General features: G+C 32.5%; 1 long non-coding RNA gene across 2 annotated transcripts; it reads right to left on the bottom strand.

Annotated features, from left to right (window-relative positions):
- Positions 1-10,576: 10,576 nt before the first annotated feature.
- On the bottom strand, positions 10,577-11,212 carry LOC132794950 (uncharacterized). 2 transcript variants are annotated; one of them, XR_009633390.1, is made up of 2 exons: positions 10,837-11,212; positions 10,577-10,773 (listed from the first exon to the last, which is right to left on the bottom strand). It is a non-coding gene; the product is annotated as an uncharacterized LOC132794950 (long non-coding RNA). The 2 variants fall into 2 exon arrangements; XR_009633391.1 differs by having other exon boundaries at positions 10,862-11,212.
- Between the last annotated feature and the right edge of the window lie 7,519 nt (positions 11,213-18,731).

Raw genomic sequence — 18,731 nt, 5'->3', positions numbered from 1 at the left:
TAACCAAACTTAATTCAGCCGTTTTACCCATGCTATTTAATAATTTTTAATAACTTTATATTTTAATAACAACATTTAATATTGCTGAAAGTTAAACAGAGAAATTCTTTGATTGAGAATGCAAAAGATAAAGGAAATAAAATTTGGCATGCACATAGGTAAAATTAGATTCTTTGTTTTGCGCCTCATTTTCGCACCGTTATTTGACGATTTCAAGCAACGCTAAGTTTAATAGTTAAGAACAGTTTCGTCAAAATAATTATGCCGGCTAGTGTATTTAAAAACAATTTTATATGAAAAAATCGGCGCCGCAGTCAGGTCTTAGTTGATTTTGTTGACAATATGGTAAGATTTATACTTTATGGCATATTTTAATGTTGTAGTATATCGATATACCAATTATAGATTCAGGTAATTTTTTTAGTATTTTATATTAATTTTTTTTATTCTGAGAATAATACCGCACTGCTGCGCTTTTATTGAAAATGGCTAGGGGGTATCTCAAATTTGTGTACACTCTTCTGCAAATTTCTTACTGGTTTAAGTATTTTTCGGTAATGCCGATATTTCCATATCCGCGTAGTTTTTCTTTTATTAAAATTATGTAACTGGTGTCTCGCAGTCCAGAGCACTCGACTGTAGCTTTCTTGCTTATTTTACTCTGTTATCATCGAAAGCCCTTATATCTCAATTATAGTACAACATATTTTTCAACATTATCAGAGTTACCTTTAATTTCAAATGTTTTTTTGGTGTGAATTTATTTGGACAAATTAATTTTTTTTATTTCATTTACTACTATGTATTATTTACTTAATAACCAAATAGATTAAATTCCATAAACAAAATTTTTGCCATTCGAGTGCAACTACATGGTATAAAAGTAACACCACTTCCACTTAGCAGTAGAACTCTGAGCACCTATCCCATTTACTGACTTCATATACTTTTATATATGGTACATAGAAATTTCCAGACGTCTCACAATCACAAGACAATATAGTATGTACAAATGAATATGTATATAACTACAAACATTTAAAGTTTCTAAGAAAAGGCGGAGCCGTTTTCCAAAATTTTTTCATCACGAAAATACGCTAACAACCTTCTCGCTGACTAAAAAAGGGCGTGGTTCTCGCGTGTAGTCTTCGTTATAATAACCTCACACCGCCATTTAAGCTGACACTAACACACATGCACATACATATGGGTTGCCTTACACACGTACGCACACACACACATTTCAATAAATGAAGGCAAGCATGTTTGGTTCGCTTTGCTTCGGTCGGGGCGGTGCACGTTGGTTCAAAAACGGGGGTAGCAGGGATTACACTGCACAAAAATTTTAAGAAAATTGAAATTAAAATGATTTATTTTTTTTCCTAAACATTCTCATAACAGTAATGAAAAAAGACTCTATATCAGGAATTAAGTCAAAGGCTTTTAACAAACTTTTTTATTGTTGCAAGAAATGTATGTTTGTTTTAGAGCTCGGAAACACTTCTTACCGTGCATTCGACTAGTATAAGACATTCGAGTGATGAAAATGTTGAATAATATACCCTTAGAAATATACTGTGTATATGTATGTATGTGTATAAGTGAAACACCCCCCATAGTGCTTGGATGGTGGCTCATTATGTTAAGCAGTGTATCGCAGCAACATAACAACGCAAGAACTTGGGGTGATTCTAAAGAAAATGACGTAGCGCGAGAAAACTGTAAATAAGTATAGAGCATAAGCAATGATGGAGTATTCCTACACCAATGAATGGTGGGGTTCGTGTGGGCTGTTGTAAAGATAATCGAAAAAACTATGGTTCCAAGTCGAAGCAAAGACATCTGATTATCTGGCTATTGGTGGTGGTTTTCGCATGACAATGTGATAAGGTACCGTCGCATTAAAGGAGACTACATATAGAATACATAAATAAGTTTCCACTTGGATGAAGTGTATGTACATATATATATATATATATACAACATACATACACGCTCGTGTTGGTATTATTTTAAAGTATTCAAACTGTCTTAAGCCTTCATGGTTTCGTGTATTACCTATGGATTTATTCTAATAGCAATTTAAAATATCTTGACAAACATAAATTATTTAATTCTTCTTAATCACTTTCCACAAAAAAAAAAACAAAGTAAATCGTATTTTTGGTAAGGATTTTAATAAAACACCAATTACATTTCATTTTGACCTATTTGTACTGACTATTAATATAGTACAGTTATATAGTTTTGAGCTAAATCTATATTAAAAAATAAGAAAAAATTATAAGTAATTATATTTATTTTATTACATGTAATCAAATTTAATTCTTTTTTTTTCGCCGGCCAACATTTTGGGAAAAAAACATGAATAAAAATAAATGCAACTTGAAACACAACATTCCAAATTATGAACAATTACTTCCGTTTTTTGTCCGGCATTGATAATTAATAAAAGTAATAAAAATTGATTTTAATCTTTCCGTTTTAAATGCGCGCGCAAGTCCATAGGTAATTTTAAAAGAGCCCAATATTTTTTTTTGCGGAATATTCAAAAAAATTCAATTGAACTATTTGGATCTGGATCTGTAAATATACACTCAACTTGTTTGTTGTACCTTGAAAGCTCCTTGCTATAAAAAGGATTTTGTTTAAAATTACCCCACTTGAAAACAAAAAGTACTGTTACGTGCTGTAGCAAAAACCTTTTTATAGGCAGCAAAATATTAAAGCATACATTTCGGCTGCAAATTTCACTGCGTGAAATAAATACGACTTGCCACTATAACGGCCTAACATTGAAGGTGACGTATTTAGGTAAAATTGTATTAAATAATAAAATCAAGCCGTCGGTTGCAGAAGAGGTTACAGAATTAACTTAAGTTAGTACGAAAATTCATGAGCCTCGCTGACTTATTACATTTATGATTTGAAAACTAAAATGTAACGCTCACTACGCTAATGTGCAGTGTGTCTGTCCGCTATAGCTGATTCTGCGGCAATAGCATTCTGCCTTGGCCTCTGACCTGTTTCGCCCAGATTCAGTCTGGGATTGGCTTGACGTGGCTCCGCCCCAAAAGCAGTCTTTAGCCTTCCTATATTCAGGGCTCAAACCTTTTTCGTGCTTGCCACACAAAACATTTTTTGCTGCGGCAAGTTCCCTTTGCACATATTTTCTTTTTAGCTTCCTTTACACACTCGAATTTGCAATTCCTTTCAACTGCGTAACTATTTTTCCAGTTTTTCTCCGCTTTTACATGCGTACATATATTTTTCTTCAAATATATATACATATATATATTTATATATATGTATATCTGTGAATTGTATATAAAAAGAAAATCCTTGAAGTTGTTTGCTGTTGTTGTTCTTGTTGTTGGGTAATGTCGAGATGGCGGGATGGCAACCATACTTCTGGTACGTATTTTTGTCGTTGGAGAAACACTCCCAATGTATGAGTTGAAGTGGCGGCACTCTAGAGCCATTCCGTGAGTAACTGAACGAGAGAATAAGGCGTTTACATGCACTCACTCGACTAGCTGTAAAGGCACAACCCGTATTCAATTGTCGTGGAGGTGGAGGTGTCGAAGCAGCGCCTTTTTTGTGAAAAAGTACAGTTGGCTTCAAGGATTGTATTAATTTAAGAACATTTAATACGAGTAGTATGGGTGAATTTTACGATTAAGACTAATTATATTTATTGTGCACATAAATGAATTTGATATATTTTTAACTATTTCTCATTTTTTTATTTCATACAAGTCTGTATCTTTAACCTTATGGCAATAAATAATAAGAGAGAGAGAGAGAGAGGCCAACGATTCATTACGCATTTTTAGACCTAAGTTATAATATTACTTAGTTTTAATCTCGATTTTCAAAATATTTTTTATTTAAAAATATGTATTACCCAAATACCCAATATACTAAACATGAAGTTATCATATAATGTGATATACACACAATAAATGAAAAGCGAACACTTTTTGAATGACGCTGGTGATGGGTTATTCTGCATATTTAACTAATTTTGTTGCCAAACAATAATTGTATGGATATAAGAATTACAATCCATAAAATACGAACGACGAATTTTGTGTTGATTGGAAATATTTTATGTGGCTTAGGCACACTCAAAGCAAGAACCACTTAAAAACATTTAGATTAAAAAAAGTTTCTAAACTCAAAAATATTCGCCTTAAAAAGTGTGTTCTTACTTTAAGCACTAATGGTTAAAACTAAGACCATATGACAACATTTACATATAGTAAAATAATAATAATAAATATAAAAAAAAAAAACGATAAAAAAAATTTGGTGTAATATTTTCTTGATCAATAATAAGATTTTCGTCTTAAAACTACAAGATTTTTCCTTCCTTTCCTTATTAATTGGAGCTTGGTCTTATATCAAATTATTGAAATTAATATGTGTTTTCCAAAAATCTTAGTACTGAGACCAAAATCTTTATATCAGAACTTTTTCGAACCGCAACCCGCTATCATAACTTTGTGCCGATATAGCCCTGACCGTCGGTCCGTCTATTTTTATACCCGCTACCCATAGGGTAGAAGGGTATTATAACTTTGTAACGCCTGCTATGCTTTCGTTTGTATGTAATGCGTCTATGTATCTACATGTTCACCTATATTGGTATGTGTATGCAGTGTAGTTTTGCAACGAAGATGAACACGACAACAATTGCTAGATGTTTAGAATTAAATAGCGACTTTAAAAAGACTGCGATGGCTCTGCTGGTATTGTGCAGTATAGTATATAGTATATTGTATAGTATTACTATAGTAATTGTGGTGTGCGAGTTCGAGACCCGGTCGTTTTGTTTCTCTTTTTTGAATGCGATTTATAAATTATGCGATTTATATTTTTACTATACTATTTTTTAATATTTTGTGGTATATTGTTTTGGTAAATTTTGAGAATAATACCGCAATATTTTAATTTAACTCAAAATGGATAGCGGGTCGAGCACACGACTGTAGTTTTCTTACTTGTTCTGTCTGTCTCTTCGTCCATATGAACAACGCAGAGATTATAAGAGATAGAGCTATAATTTTTTTCGACAGCTCTTGTTATTTTTGTATGAAGATGAAGTTTGTTTTGAATTTTTGCCACGCCCACTTCCAACCTGAAAATTAAAAAAAAAATCGAATAACAAGCTTTTTTTTAAAAATGGATAAAATGAAAACTATAATAAATATGATTTCTAAAGTTTGGTTTGGATCAGATAAGAACAACTTTTCTATGGGGAAAACACATACTTACTAAGGGACTTAGTAGCTTTGGCTGACAATCTGGTATATTTTTTTATTTATGGTATATTTTAAATATCTGTATATATGTATATACTTTATGTGGTCGGAGATGCCTACTTTTGCCTATTTACTGCCAACACAAAGTTCTAATATCGTATAGTCGCGGAGTTGTCGCGGTATTTTTTTTTACAATATAATTAAATTTGTCGCAAAGGTTGCGGAAGATTGTCAAATAGTTCCGAAAATGTATAATAATGTAATTTTAATCAGGAGAAATTATTTTGACTTATTTCATTTTAATTTATTTATTTTAAAGGGCTCAGAAACAATTTGTATAATGTAAGACCTTATTTTAGAATTTGATTTTATGGTGCACTGTTCTTTACCCGATCCTAAAGGCAATCGGTTATTAATGCTAAAAATATTTTATTTCTCTTGAAAGTCCTTCAGGACTGCTAAAATCTTATTGTTAGATTAACAAATTACACTCTTTTAGACTCTAATTACAACAGAGTGCATACAAAGTAAAAACTCTAGTTTTAAAATTACTTTCGATATTCTTTTTTTCCATTACTAACATTTTTAAATAACAACGATAAAAATCATTTGCGTTTGTTGGTGTCTCCATTTTGACTTCAGACAGAGAGAATATTTTGAGACAATCTTAAATTAAATTGTTTGCTTGGCTTTAAACTAGCAAAATATACGATAATGAATATATAATGACATAAATTTGGAATATAAAACATAAAAAATTCATGTATGATAAGTTCAATCAGTTTAAAGGAGTGTAACTAGGGGTTAATATAGAAGTAAGGTTATTCGTGTTATTAATCCAAAGGGCAAAAGGGATAACTAATGATTATATGTTTGAATACATATGTATGTATGTACATACATATGTAATGTAATATAGATAACTTCTTGTGAAATTTAAAATGACGCTTTCATTTTTAAAATTGAGAAAATAAGATTGTCACATCTTAGCATTTTCTTTACTTAACTCTTTTTATTTATTCCTCTCCTTTCAAGTTCCCATCTATTCCATTTTCCCTTTCTTTTCCACATTTAAAACCAAAAATGACAGCTACTAGTATAGTGGAGTAGTCATAGCCCTCATCCGGACACGGGGTACACATCCGCTAATAAGTTACCGACTCGCCACTCACATTCCATTTCCAATTTCGTACCCAATGCCACTCATTCTATTTTCCTTTTTCAAGGATGCTAACGTCTCGACCCACACTTGGTCCGTTTTGAGTGGGTTGTGTCCTATTAAAAAAATAACACATAAGCATTTCAGCTTATATACATCAACATATACACATAGCCAAATGCATAGCAATTTAAGATGCTTATAAGTATATAAATGGGATGAAAAGTAAAGCCAAAAACATCGAGAGAAAAAACTTTAGCCGTTTTCCGCTCTTGAAGAAAAGTTGCTCAAAAATATTTACCAAAAAAAGGATGGAGGAGGTATGGCATGTGAGATGTTATGGTGTTATGGCGTAGTAAGGGATGTTCTCGGCACTCTGCAGATGGTTGCTATATGCTATGTTGTGAGTGGGTGTGTACGTATGGGGAAAGTTGCTTCTAAGCGTGTGCGCAGGGTGTGCATCTTTTGTATAAATAAAAAACCGAAAACATTTCTGTTTTTGCGCGAAAATGTGATTGCTAAGACAACCTCCTGTTGGACGGATACTTCTTCAAAAGAAATGCACCATGGAAACGAGGAAGCTACCACGTCACTAAATCATTTGCACTAAATCATTGGAATTCATAAGAAAGAAATACTTGTTGGTAGGATTTCCAATTTTCCTTTAATTAGAATTCAATAATTTTCTTTTGTCAACTTCAAGTTTTTAATTATGTAATATTTTGTAGAATAAACCGCCATTTTAAGATTTTATGAAACTGTTAACAGCAATAAATCTAATTACAATTCTTTGAAGCCCTATTCAACTGTATCTTCAATAATTTAAATGTTTACTATCTTATCAATATATCAATATAATTGTAATTAATACAACGAGCGCCAATTATTTCAAGCTTCGCATAGGGCGAAGAGACATCAGGAAAAGTTTGATAAAAAGAAAAAGCTCAGATCTCATTAAATATAAATTATAAGATTTTCCTCAAATATAAGATTTTAAAAATAAATTAGTTTGAAAATTATTGGGAATTCAAAAAATATTCTATATATGTATTTCGTTTAATACTTATTTTGCAACACTAGATATTGTTGCGCGCGGGAAAATCGAGAACGTGTGTATGTAACAGGCAAAAGGAGTCATCTCCGGCCAGAAAAAATATATATATTCTTGATCAGCGTTAAGAACCGAGACGTTATTATAGAAATTATTTACGAATTAATTTTGTATGGCGAAAAATGCCTTATAGGGTCTTAGCTGCTTTGTCTGACAATTTGGTACGTTTAGTACTCAGTGGTATATTTTTACATACCACATATTGGCTTTGGTATATTTTTAATATTTTTGTGGTGCATTAATTTGATATATTTTAAAATGAATACCGCACTGTTTTGATTTTATTCAAAATGGGTAGCTGGTATCTGGTAGCTTTCATACTTGTTTAAATTGATTTCAATTTCATTTACAACTAAGAGGTTCCCTATACCCGCTAGCCGTACAAATACTTAGATCTCAGAGACTATTTATATATTTTCGACATCACTTATCTTTGCACGCAGCTCAAGTTTCTTTAAAATTTATATCACGCGTGGGCGTGATAATTCGATTTTTGGCGATACTATAAAAATTGTAGAAGATATTTACGAATTAATTTTGTATGGTGAAAAAGGCCTAATATAGGTTCTTTTAGTTTATAAAAAGAAGTTGCGTGGTGAAACAAAATAAATAATAACGGATTCTGAAGTGGGGTTAATTTGAGTTCCGGTTTTGCCTTATTTCTTGGGTACGTTAAGAAAAAAATCTTGAGGAAATAATCTCCGAGGTCACTATGAAAAGGGATGATCTGAAAATGCTAGCAGTTGACCAACGGTCATCACTTTCTTATGCTTGCTGAGGTTAGCACGACGTTTCCAAAAGGTTTATGCGACAAATATTTTAGCAACTTGGAGTGACCAACTGGTTTTATAAAAAAAAACAAGTTTACAGTTTGACCACTGGGAAAATAAACAAGTTTTTCGACAGTCAAGTTTTTCATTGAAATTCCTTATATGGATTGAAAAATAAATTTACAGCCGGCTGCAGAAACATAATTTTTCTCTAATTTTTGCTTTATATTTAGCTGGTTTTGAGTCAAAATATACTTACCAACCCCTTTTCAAATGTCCATGGGCTTATTTAAATTTGATAAAAGTTTTTTTAGTGCCAGTTTGCATAAATTTAATTTCTATACCCGCTAGCCTTAGATGCGTAAAAGGGAATTATAGCTTTATGTATTCAGTAAATGTATGAAATAGACGTATCCGTATAAACAGTTAGATCTCAGAGACTATAAGAGGTAGAGCTTTATTTTTTCGGCAGCACTTGCTATTGCACGCAGAATAAGTTTGCTATCGACAATCAAAACAAGTAAGAAAACTGCAGTCGAGGATTCTGGACTGTGAGATACTCGCTATCCACTTTGAATAAAATACAAATATTGCGGTATTATTCTTAAATAAATACTTTAAAACTGTGTCAAATGGTATTTTTGGTATATTGATATGGTACTACAGAGTGCAATATATACCAGATTATCAGCTAAAGCAACTACGTAAGTAGGCGTTCTTGTCCATATAAAATTCATGAATCACAAAGACTATTGCTATTATTATATGTACCTAAAATCGTGGCTTTAAATATAACAAGTAAGAAGCTACATTCGAGTGTGCTCGACTGTGAGATTCCCACTACCCATTGTGAATAAAAGCAAAGTATTGTGGTATTATTCTCAAAATATACCGAAAATTCTATAAAAATACTAAAACATTGCAAATGGTATATTTAGTATACCGATTTAGTACCACATTTAAAATATACCACAGACGCCACAATATACCAGACTATCAGCCAAAACAACGAGTAAGTAGGCGTTTTTGCCCATACAAAAGTATTTCTTTAATTGATATGCGTGCAAACATACCTAATGCTGTCGAAACTATAAGAGATAAAACAAAATTTTTCTCGATAGCACTTGTTATGTTTGCAGGCAGATCAAGTTGGTTTTAAATTTGTGCCACGCCCACTTCCGCCCCCGAAAATCGCCAAAATCGAATAACAAGCGTAAGTCTAACGGGTATTTCACAATCGACCTTAGTTTTCTTACTTGTTTTGTATGTGAATCCAAATCATAGACACTCATACACAATATAGAAGAGTACTCTTAATCAGCGTCAACAGCGGAGTTGATATAGTCTCAGCGATTATAAGAGATAGACTATAATAGATTGACGACACTTGTTATTGTTGCACTCAGATCAATTTTACTGTCGATTTTTGCAACGCCCACATTCATAGCTTCCTTATGTGCTTTAAAATGTAAGAGAAGTGGAATGATTCTCAACCCCATCAAAACAGATCAATATGAAGAAAAATATCATTGATTAAATTGATTCTCAACCCCATCAAAATAGATCAATATGAAGAAAAATATCAAAGAAAAATATCATTCCAAGAACATTGAGTACATAGTACATAGTACATAGTACATAGTACATAGTACATAGTACATAGTACATAGTACATAGTACATAGTACATAGTACATAGTACATAGTACATAGTACATAGTACATAGTACATAGTACATAGTACATAGTACATAGTACATAGTACATAGTACATAGTACATAGTACATAGTACATAGTACATAGTACATAGTACATAGTACATAGTACATAGTACATAGTACATAGTACATAGTACATAGTACATAGTACATAGTACATAGTACATAGTACATAGTACATAGTACATAGTACATAGTACATAGTACATAGTACATAGTACATAGTACATAGTACATAGTACATAGTACATAGTACATAGTACATAGTACATAGTACATAGTACATAGTACATAGTACATAGTACATAGTACATAGTACATAGTACATAGTACATAGTACATAGTACATAGTACATAGTACATAGTACATAGTACATAGTACATAGTACATAGTACATAGTACATAGTACATAGTACATAGTACATAGTACATAGTACATAGTACATAGTACATAGTACATAGTACATAGTACATAGTACATAGTACATAGTACATAGTACATAGTACATAGTACATAGTACATAGTACATAGTCAGAAGACATGCATAACTTATAACTTCCATACTTCCATTATATTATTCACAAGCAATTAAGTTTAGAATCATTGTTGAGTTTTTGGAAAAAATGCCATTATTTAAGAAATATTACATTACAGTCGTTGAGGAACAGTCGTTGTCTCCTAACAGAAAATGACATGCTTAACAATACTTGAAAGACTCGATTCTGATATCCGATAGCCTTTTTGACCTACAAAATATTTATGATTAGTATAAGGATCAGAAAAATATATAGAAATATATGTAAAATTACTTTCAAAGAAATTAAATTACTATACCATAGAGTATATAAACGGTTACACTGTCCCTAAAGCAACCTTTCTCATATGACCTTAGTCATATGTTGCAGCATTTGTAAGATGTTAACATAAAAATATGAATTTCTGTGGTGGTAACACATTCTTGATGAACGTCAAGCCGAGACGATATAGTCATGTCCGTCTGTCCGAATAAACACCTAGATTTCACAGACTATAAGAGACAGAAAAATAATTTTTTCGACAGCACTTGTTATGTTAGAAGGCACCGTAATTTTAAAGCTGGAATTGTGGTATATACAATAATAACTATAGTCTTTGTGATTCCTGAAAATTTGGTTGCAATCAGATAAAAATATTAGAAATTTTTAAAGAAATACTTTTGTATGAGCAAAAACGCCTACTTACTAGGGGTCTTAGTTGCTTTGGCTGACAAACTGGTATATTTTGCTCTCTATGGTATATTTTGATCAACACACCAAATATATAATTTGGTATAATTTTGATTTTCGTAGCGTATTATGTTGGTATATTTTACCATTATTTTTCTTTTACTCAAAATGGGTAGCGAGTATCTTACAGTCAATCCCACTCGACTGTTGATTTCTTACTTTTTATACCCGCTACCCATAGGGTAGAAGGGTATTATAACTTTGTGCCGGCAGGAAATGTATGTAACAGGTAGAAGGAGGCATCTCCGACCCTATAAAGTATATATATTCTTGATCAGCGTCAACAGCCGAGACGATCTAGCCATGTCCGTCTGTCCGTTTGTGTGTCTGTCCGTATGAAACACTGGATCTCAGAGACTATAAGAGATAGAGCTATAATTTCTTTTCGACAGCATTTGTTATGTTTGCACGCAGATCAAGTTTGTTTCGAACTTGACACGCCCACTTCAGCCCCCGCAAATCTAAAGATAACAAGCGTAATTTGAAGTTAGAGTTGCGAATTTTGGTATATACAATAATTGCTATAGTAGTTATAATTCCTGAAAATTTGGTTGCGATCAGATAAAAATTGTGGAAGTTATTAAAGAAATACTTTTGTATGGGCAAAAACGCCTTTTTACTAGGGGTCTTACTTGCTTTGGCAGACAATCTGGTATATTGTGCCGTATATGGTATATTTTAAATGCGGTACTATTCGATATACCAAATATATTATTTGGTATATGTTTAGTATTTTGTCGGTATATTCGGTATATTTTGAGAAAAATACCAAAATATATTTCTTTTATTCAAAATGGGTAGCGGGTATCTCACAGTCGAGTACACTCGACTGTAGCTTTCTTACTTGTTATTGTCAGCGATTGTTATATTTGCACGTAGATCAAGTTTGTTTAATTTTTTGACAAAAATCATATAGCAACCCTAGTTTTTAAGCTAGAGTCGCAAATTTTAGTGCATACAATAATAACTATAATCTTTATGATCCCTGAAAATTATATTGTATAAGTTATTATATTGTATTTAAGAAATTCTTTTGTATGGGAATAAAAGTCTACTTAGTACGGGTCTTAGTAGCTTTGGCTGACAATCTGGTATATTGTGTACTTAATGATATACTTTGAATGTAGGACTATATCAATTACCAATTATAACCTTTGATATATTTTAGTATTTTTCAGATATCGTTTAAGAATAAGACCGCCTTTTTTTGCTTTTATTCAAAATAGGTAACGGGTATCTCACAGTCGAACACACTCCACTGCAGCTCTCTTATTTTGTTTTGCAGGGCGGAATTTGAAACAAGCTTGATCTGCGTGCAAAAATAACATGTGCTGTCGAAAACAAATATACCTCTATCTTTTATAGTCTCCGAGATCTAGGTGTTCATAGGGAAAGACGGACAGACAGACAGACATGCTTATATCGACCCGTCTGTTGACGCTGATGAAGAATATATATATACTTTATGGGGACGATAATGACTCCTTCTGCCCGTTACATACAATTTTTGCAGGAACAAAGTTATAATACCCTTTTACCTTATGGGTGGAAAATTTATTTTATTGATAAGAAACTTTATGAAGTGGTGGGTTGCCTAATTTAAAAAATGGCGGCTACGGCTGTGTTTTACTTTCAGGGGTGGAATGCGGGCGTTTGGAGGAAGGCTACGTTAATTCGATCGCTGCCTTCAAAATTATGCAGAAAATGCAAAATTAGAAGCGAAAAACATTACCTACCCTTGTAAACTAGTTCCATTCAAAAGTTCTAATTTAAGGGATATTTTCTATAAAATGTTCGTAAATTTGATTCTCTGATGTACTGAAAACAAGTTCTACACCAACAACACTCAACCATAAAAGTGACATCCAAAAACTTCGTTTACGATCAAGACTATATAGACTCCATAGAATTAATTTGGGGAAATTAAGAAATATAATATATTTAATCACGTAGAGAATATTTTGTGGAAACAGAAAATACATGTAATCAACGCAATTTGAATGACTCGGCAAAAGAATTTCTTAAATAGCTTATAAAATACAATTTTCAGAAATCCCAAAGACTATAGTTATTAATGTACATATAAAAATTCGCGACTCTATCTTTAAAATTATGCTTGTTATTCGAGTTTTGTTAATTTGTGGGGCGTAAGTGGGCTTGGCAAATTTTGAAACATACTTGATCTACGTGCAAACGTAACAAATGCTGTCGAAAAAATTATAGCTCTATCTCTTATAGTCTCTGAGATCTAGGCAGAGAGACGGACGGATGGACATGGCTAGATCGTCTCGGCTGTTGGCGCTGATCAAGAATATATATACTTTAAAGGGCCGAAGATGCCTCCTTATGCCTGTTACATACATTTGCTGCCGGCACATATAATACCCTTTTACCTTATGAGTAGCGGGTATACAAATTCATCAGACGAAACATATATATTGATATGAGGTTTTAGAAAACTCAAAAAAGGCTTAGTAGATCTAATTTCTCCAAAATCTCTTTTCCAAACGATTTTATGACTTCGTTAACTCGAAGCGTAGATCCGCGTCATCGACAGCATTTATGTTATTGTCTTTGGAGAATATGACAGTATTTAACGGTCCTGGTATTGCCGATTTATTTGCGTACTTTTTCCAAACGACATGTTCTGTTTCAAGTTTTCAAAATTCCTTCTCTTATCCTTATGAGGTAAATTCATCTAATTGTATTGTTGGTCATTGATTGATTATAATTGATTATAAAACCCGTTTTTTTCGGCAGGCCCGGATGGAGTGCCTAGTTGTGTGCTAGGGTATTGCGCTGGTATTATCCGTATATCGCTTCTTAAATTGTTTGAATTATCCGTTAACTCATGCTCTTTTCCAAATATCTGGAAAAAATCATATATTATACCTATCCTAAAAAATGGGATCTAAAAATCAAAATTATCGCTGTATATCTAAATTGTTTGCGATTCCGAAAGCATTTAAAAAAAATTATAACTTCTTAACTGCACCATTTGTGTAAGTCTATAATTTCACCTTACCAACATGGGGATTGTGAAATCTAGGTCCACATCTACTAACTTATTGGAGTTCTCCTCTATTGTAATTAAAGGATACGAAAATAAAATGCAAAACGGATGTCATTTACACCGATTTTAGTAAGGCTTTTGACTCAGTAAATGATCACCTCTTAACATACTGTATAAACTTAATCTCTTAGGGTTTCCTAATTGAGTGGAACTCCTCATACCTTTCCAACAAAATAAAGAATGTTTATTTTAATGGCTTTGCATCTAAATGTGTCGAAGTTACTTCTGGTGTGCTCCAGGGTAGTCATTTGGGTCCTCTTTGTTCATAAATGATATTCCTTCTGTTATAGAGAATTGCCTGACATTCAGTGATAGTCTTGCGAGCAATGTGACCTTAATCGTTTAGAATCTTGGTGCAGAGTAAATATGTTATGTCGAAAGGATTCAACGATCCCTACATCACTAAAACTTTGTACGTCTCACTGGTTCGTCCTATCCTTGATTACGGATCTATGAGGATTGAGTCGGTGCAAAAACAATTTTTGATATTTCCTCTTCGTAGTTTAAATTGGAATGCTAATATAAGATTACCAGCTTATCACAGTAGACTTTTATTACTAAACTTTCCTTCTCTTTCTGACAGTAGAACTATGCAAGGTGCTGTTTTCATACAGAAACTAATTAATGGTGGAGCTGTTAAGTCAAATTAGTTTTGTGGTTCCGGTCAGGATCACTAGGAAGAACTACTAGAACTACTAACTTTGCTTGCCATAATCCCATCCGTATTCTGTGTGTGAATAATAATAATCTCAATAACGTATCATAGTTTACTCCAGTAAATCTATTCCTCTGCTTAAAATCTCATTAATAGCACATGGGCATTTCCGGCAAATGGTAAACCACGACCGAAAAAAAAATCTTCACATTCATCATATTTTTTTGTATAATGTCATAAAGAAATATCCAAATTTTCATAATGTAATTGATCCATAGCATATCTTAGTTGTTTTTATAAAAAAATTTTCCTGAAAACTGAAAAAATGTAATTTTTTCACTTTTATATGCTTTTTTTTTGTTTAATTATTTAACAAGAAAAACATAAGATATGTTTGCATTTTTTCTAATAGCAATCCAATAATAAGATAAAAAATGCAAAGTGAGCGAAAAAATGTTCAATTAACTCATAATTTTTATTTTGCTTATTATCTATGTATGTTCAAATCGTATGTACGTTCGCGACCGAAAATATCATTTTATTGTTATTGCTTCGCATCAAGTGCAAGCAGGTGAATGAAACTTCGCGTGTTAAGTTATTTTGGTATACATATTTTAAATATAAAAAATCGTTGGGGTTACTCCAACCAATATTTTTATATTGATTGTCAAAGTAGCGTACGTTCGCGACCTTACCTATAAGTAAATGTCGATTTTTACTTGCGTCGCATGGATTTTTGAAAAAAAATATGTCGTTTGCAGTTACTTATTACTTGTTAGTTATTACGTATTACTTATTCCATATTTTTCTTGTTATTAATAAATTTCAGTACATATTTCATATTTAATAAAAATTTATTTTTTTGCTTTAAATGTTATTAGACACATTAAATTGAGTTAAATCCGTTTGTTTTTAAGAAATATAAAGTTATTAATCTAAAAAGTACGTTCGCGACAGGAACTTAATTAAATTAAAAAGAAATAAATTGAGATATTTTCTTGGCTTGATAAAAAGCTACATGAAGCTATTTTAAAAGTAAAGTTATTGCTTTAGAATATTCCGTCTCAATTCGCAGATTTTTGCATTCTTCTAGCTTAAGCCAAAGTCGACTTCAATTTTGCGTACGTTCGCGACCGCATGTTTTTTGACAATATTATGAAAATTAAAAATCGATGCCCATATTTATCGAGTATTTAATTGTTTTTTATCTTCTTATACTCCTAACATATTTTGCTTCCCTATTAATATAGAATTACTAGTGTATTTAATTAGCTGTCAAGCGTCTTTTAATATTTATTCGCGGTTTTCGATTAATGCATGCTGTTCACAAATTTATTTTGTTTTGTCCGCGCGTCCACAAGCCCGTGCTTGGTATCGCTAAGCCACTTGATGGTAATGTACGTAAACGTCAAAAATATAAAAAAGTTTCTTTTTAAGCAAGATAAATAAGGAAATAGCAAGCCCATAAGCTAGAACGACAATTGCTAGTCGTTCAACACTGAGAATAAAAAAGTAAGAAAGTTACAGTCGAGTGTGCTCGACTGTGAGATACCCGCTACCCACTTTAAATAAAGGCAAAATATTGCTGTATCATTTTCAAAATATACTGAAAATACTAAAAAATGCTAAAAATATACCAAATGATATAGTACACCATTCAAAATATACCATAGACGGCACAATGTGCCAGATTGTCGGCCAAGGCAACTCAGACCCCTAGTAAGTAGGCGTTTTTGCCAATACAAAAGTATTTCTTTAATAACTTCCACAATTTTACGCTTGTTATTCGATTTTTTTGATTTGCGGGGAGCGGAAGTGGGCGTGGCAAAAAATTTGAAACAAACTTGATCTGCGTGCAAACATAACAAATGCTGTCGAAAAAAAATTATAGCTCTATCTCTTATAGTCTCTGAGATCCAGTGTTTCATACGGACGGACGGACAGACGGACATGGCTATATCGTTAGGCTGTTGACGCTGATCAAGAATATATATACTTTATAGGGTCGGAGATGCCTCCTTCTACCTGTTACATACATTTCCTGCCGGCACAAAGTTATAATACCCTTCTACCCTATGGGTAGCGGGTATAAAAAGGTAGCCATTCAATAACAAAACAATGCATTCGAGGCTGAAACAATTAAATGTTTCTGCAAAAAGTGCCAATGATGCTTGACACAGAAGCCGCTGAGAGAAGACGAGTAGAGTGATTGTTAAGCTCCACCCACTAAATGGAAATCAATTAAATGACGAGCTCAGAATTTTAGATGATTTTGAAAGATGGAATTAAAGACGATTTTTTATTCCAGAACTATAAGTATGCAGTTAAGCGAACCTGCGGAAGTCGAGCTAAATTAAATGTAATTAAATTAGTTTCAAACATCAAAAAATGAATTAATTAAAATGACCAATCTTCAGTGTAAAAATTAAAAAAAAATTGACTTGTGGGAACCTTATAGAGGTTTGTAGCTATACCGGTGTTAAATGGTTGGACACAGAAGTCGCATATTGTGGATACAGTTTTGGCAAAAGACTGCAGACACTAGCGGACAAACAATGACCAGCTAAAATGCCAAGCAATGTAATGCAAAATTAGATTGCAGTCTTTCTTAGTAAAGTTAATGTTTTTTGAATTGCACATCATCACATCGATTTAGCTGTCAGGGAATCTCAGGGATATACTACTGTAATCTCATTGCTTTCGATGTCTTGGGATCTACTAGATTCGTACAACTACAGTTGCCTGTGGCACAATCCGTTGAGCAGCTTTCTTGGCTATGGTGTAGAGAGTGGATGCCAACAAACACTTCGAAATCTTAAGTTTCTTGACGCTGTGTCCTTTCCATAATGGATACGTAGGACTTTCTTTTGAGAATTTTAAACTACTCATATTAAGAAACAAATATTTCATTAAAAAGATTTCAATACTAATTTTATATTGCAAAAACGGTTGAAGATGTCTGGTCTTAATTGCTTTGGAAGATATAAGTAAAGCTAGCAAACATCATTTGAAATTAAGATTCATAACTTTACGTAGAGTAGCATCAATATCAGTACCTTACATAAAATTTCTTTTCTCTCAGCGCATGTACATATGTACATAATAACCCTCATACGATAATCTAATAAAGAGATGGAGAGAGAGAGCATGTGCTCTTTGGATATGTATGTGATTGCTTTCCTGTCCGCGCAGTATAAGATGATTAATTTCGATACTTATGTATATTAGGCAAATATGTGAGCAAATGCAAAAAAAAAAAAACAAATTTACGACATTGTTAAAAAACTAACAAATATTACAACAATATACTGAAGTGGATCGGACATGTTGAACAATTTTAAAGGTATACTTTTAGGCTGCGTAGGTAAATATTTAAACTCAAATTGTTTCACACTGACAATTGCTTAGATGCACAGGGTAAAAACACGATTAATTTACTTATAAAAAATCGAGAGCTAATCGCTTATGGGTTGCTTTCATTTTTAAAAATAAAAAAATACATCCAGCACAAGCTCCCCATTAATGCTTTAAAAAATAAAAATATAAATTAGGGCAATGTTGAAAAAATGAAGGCAGTAAAAAATTGGTATCGCTTTTTATGTACACTTTTTTTTGCCATTTGAGCCTTAGGCAGAAGCAACAGGCGCAAGCCAGTTAAGAGGTAGCTCATACATATAACTCACACTCTCGACATATATTTTTTCGGCGTTT

Source organism: Drosophila nasuta, chromosome 4 (assembly GCF_023558535.2).
Source record: "Drosophila nasuta strain 15112-1781.00 chromosome 4, ASM2355853v1, whole genome shotgun sequence".
Taxonomy (NCBI): Eukaryota; Metazoa; Arthropoda; class Insecta; order Diptera; family Drosophilidae; genus Drosophila; species Drosophila nasuta.
Note: the sequence above shows the minus strand (reverse complement) of the source record. Positions and strands in the feature narration are given on the sequence as shown.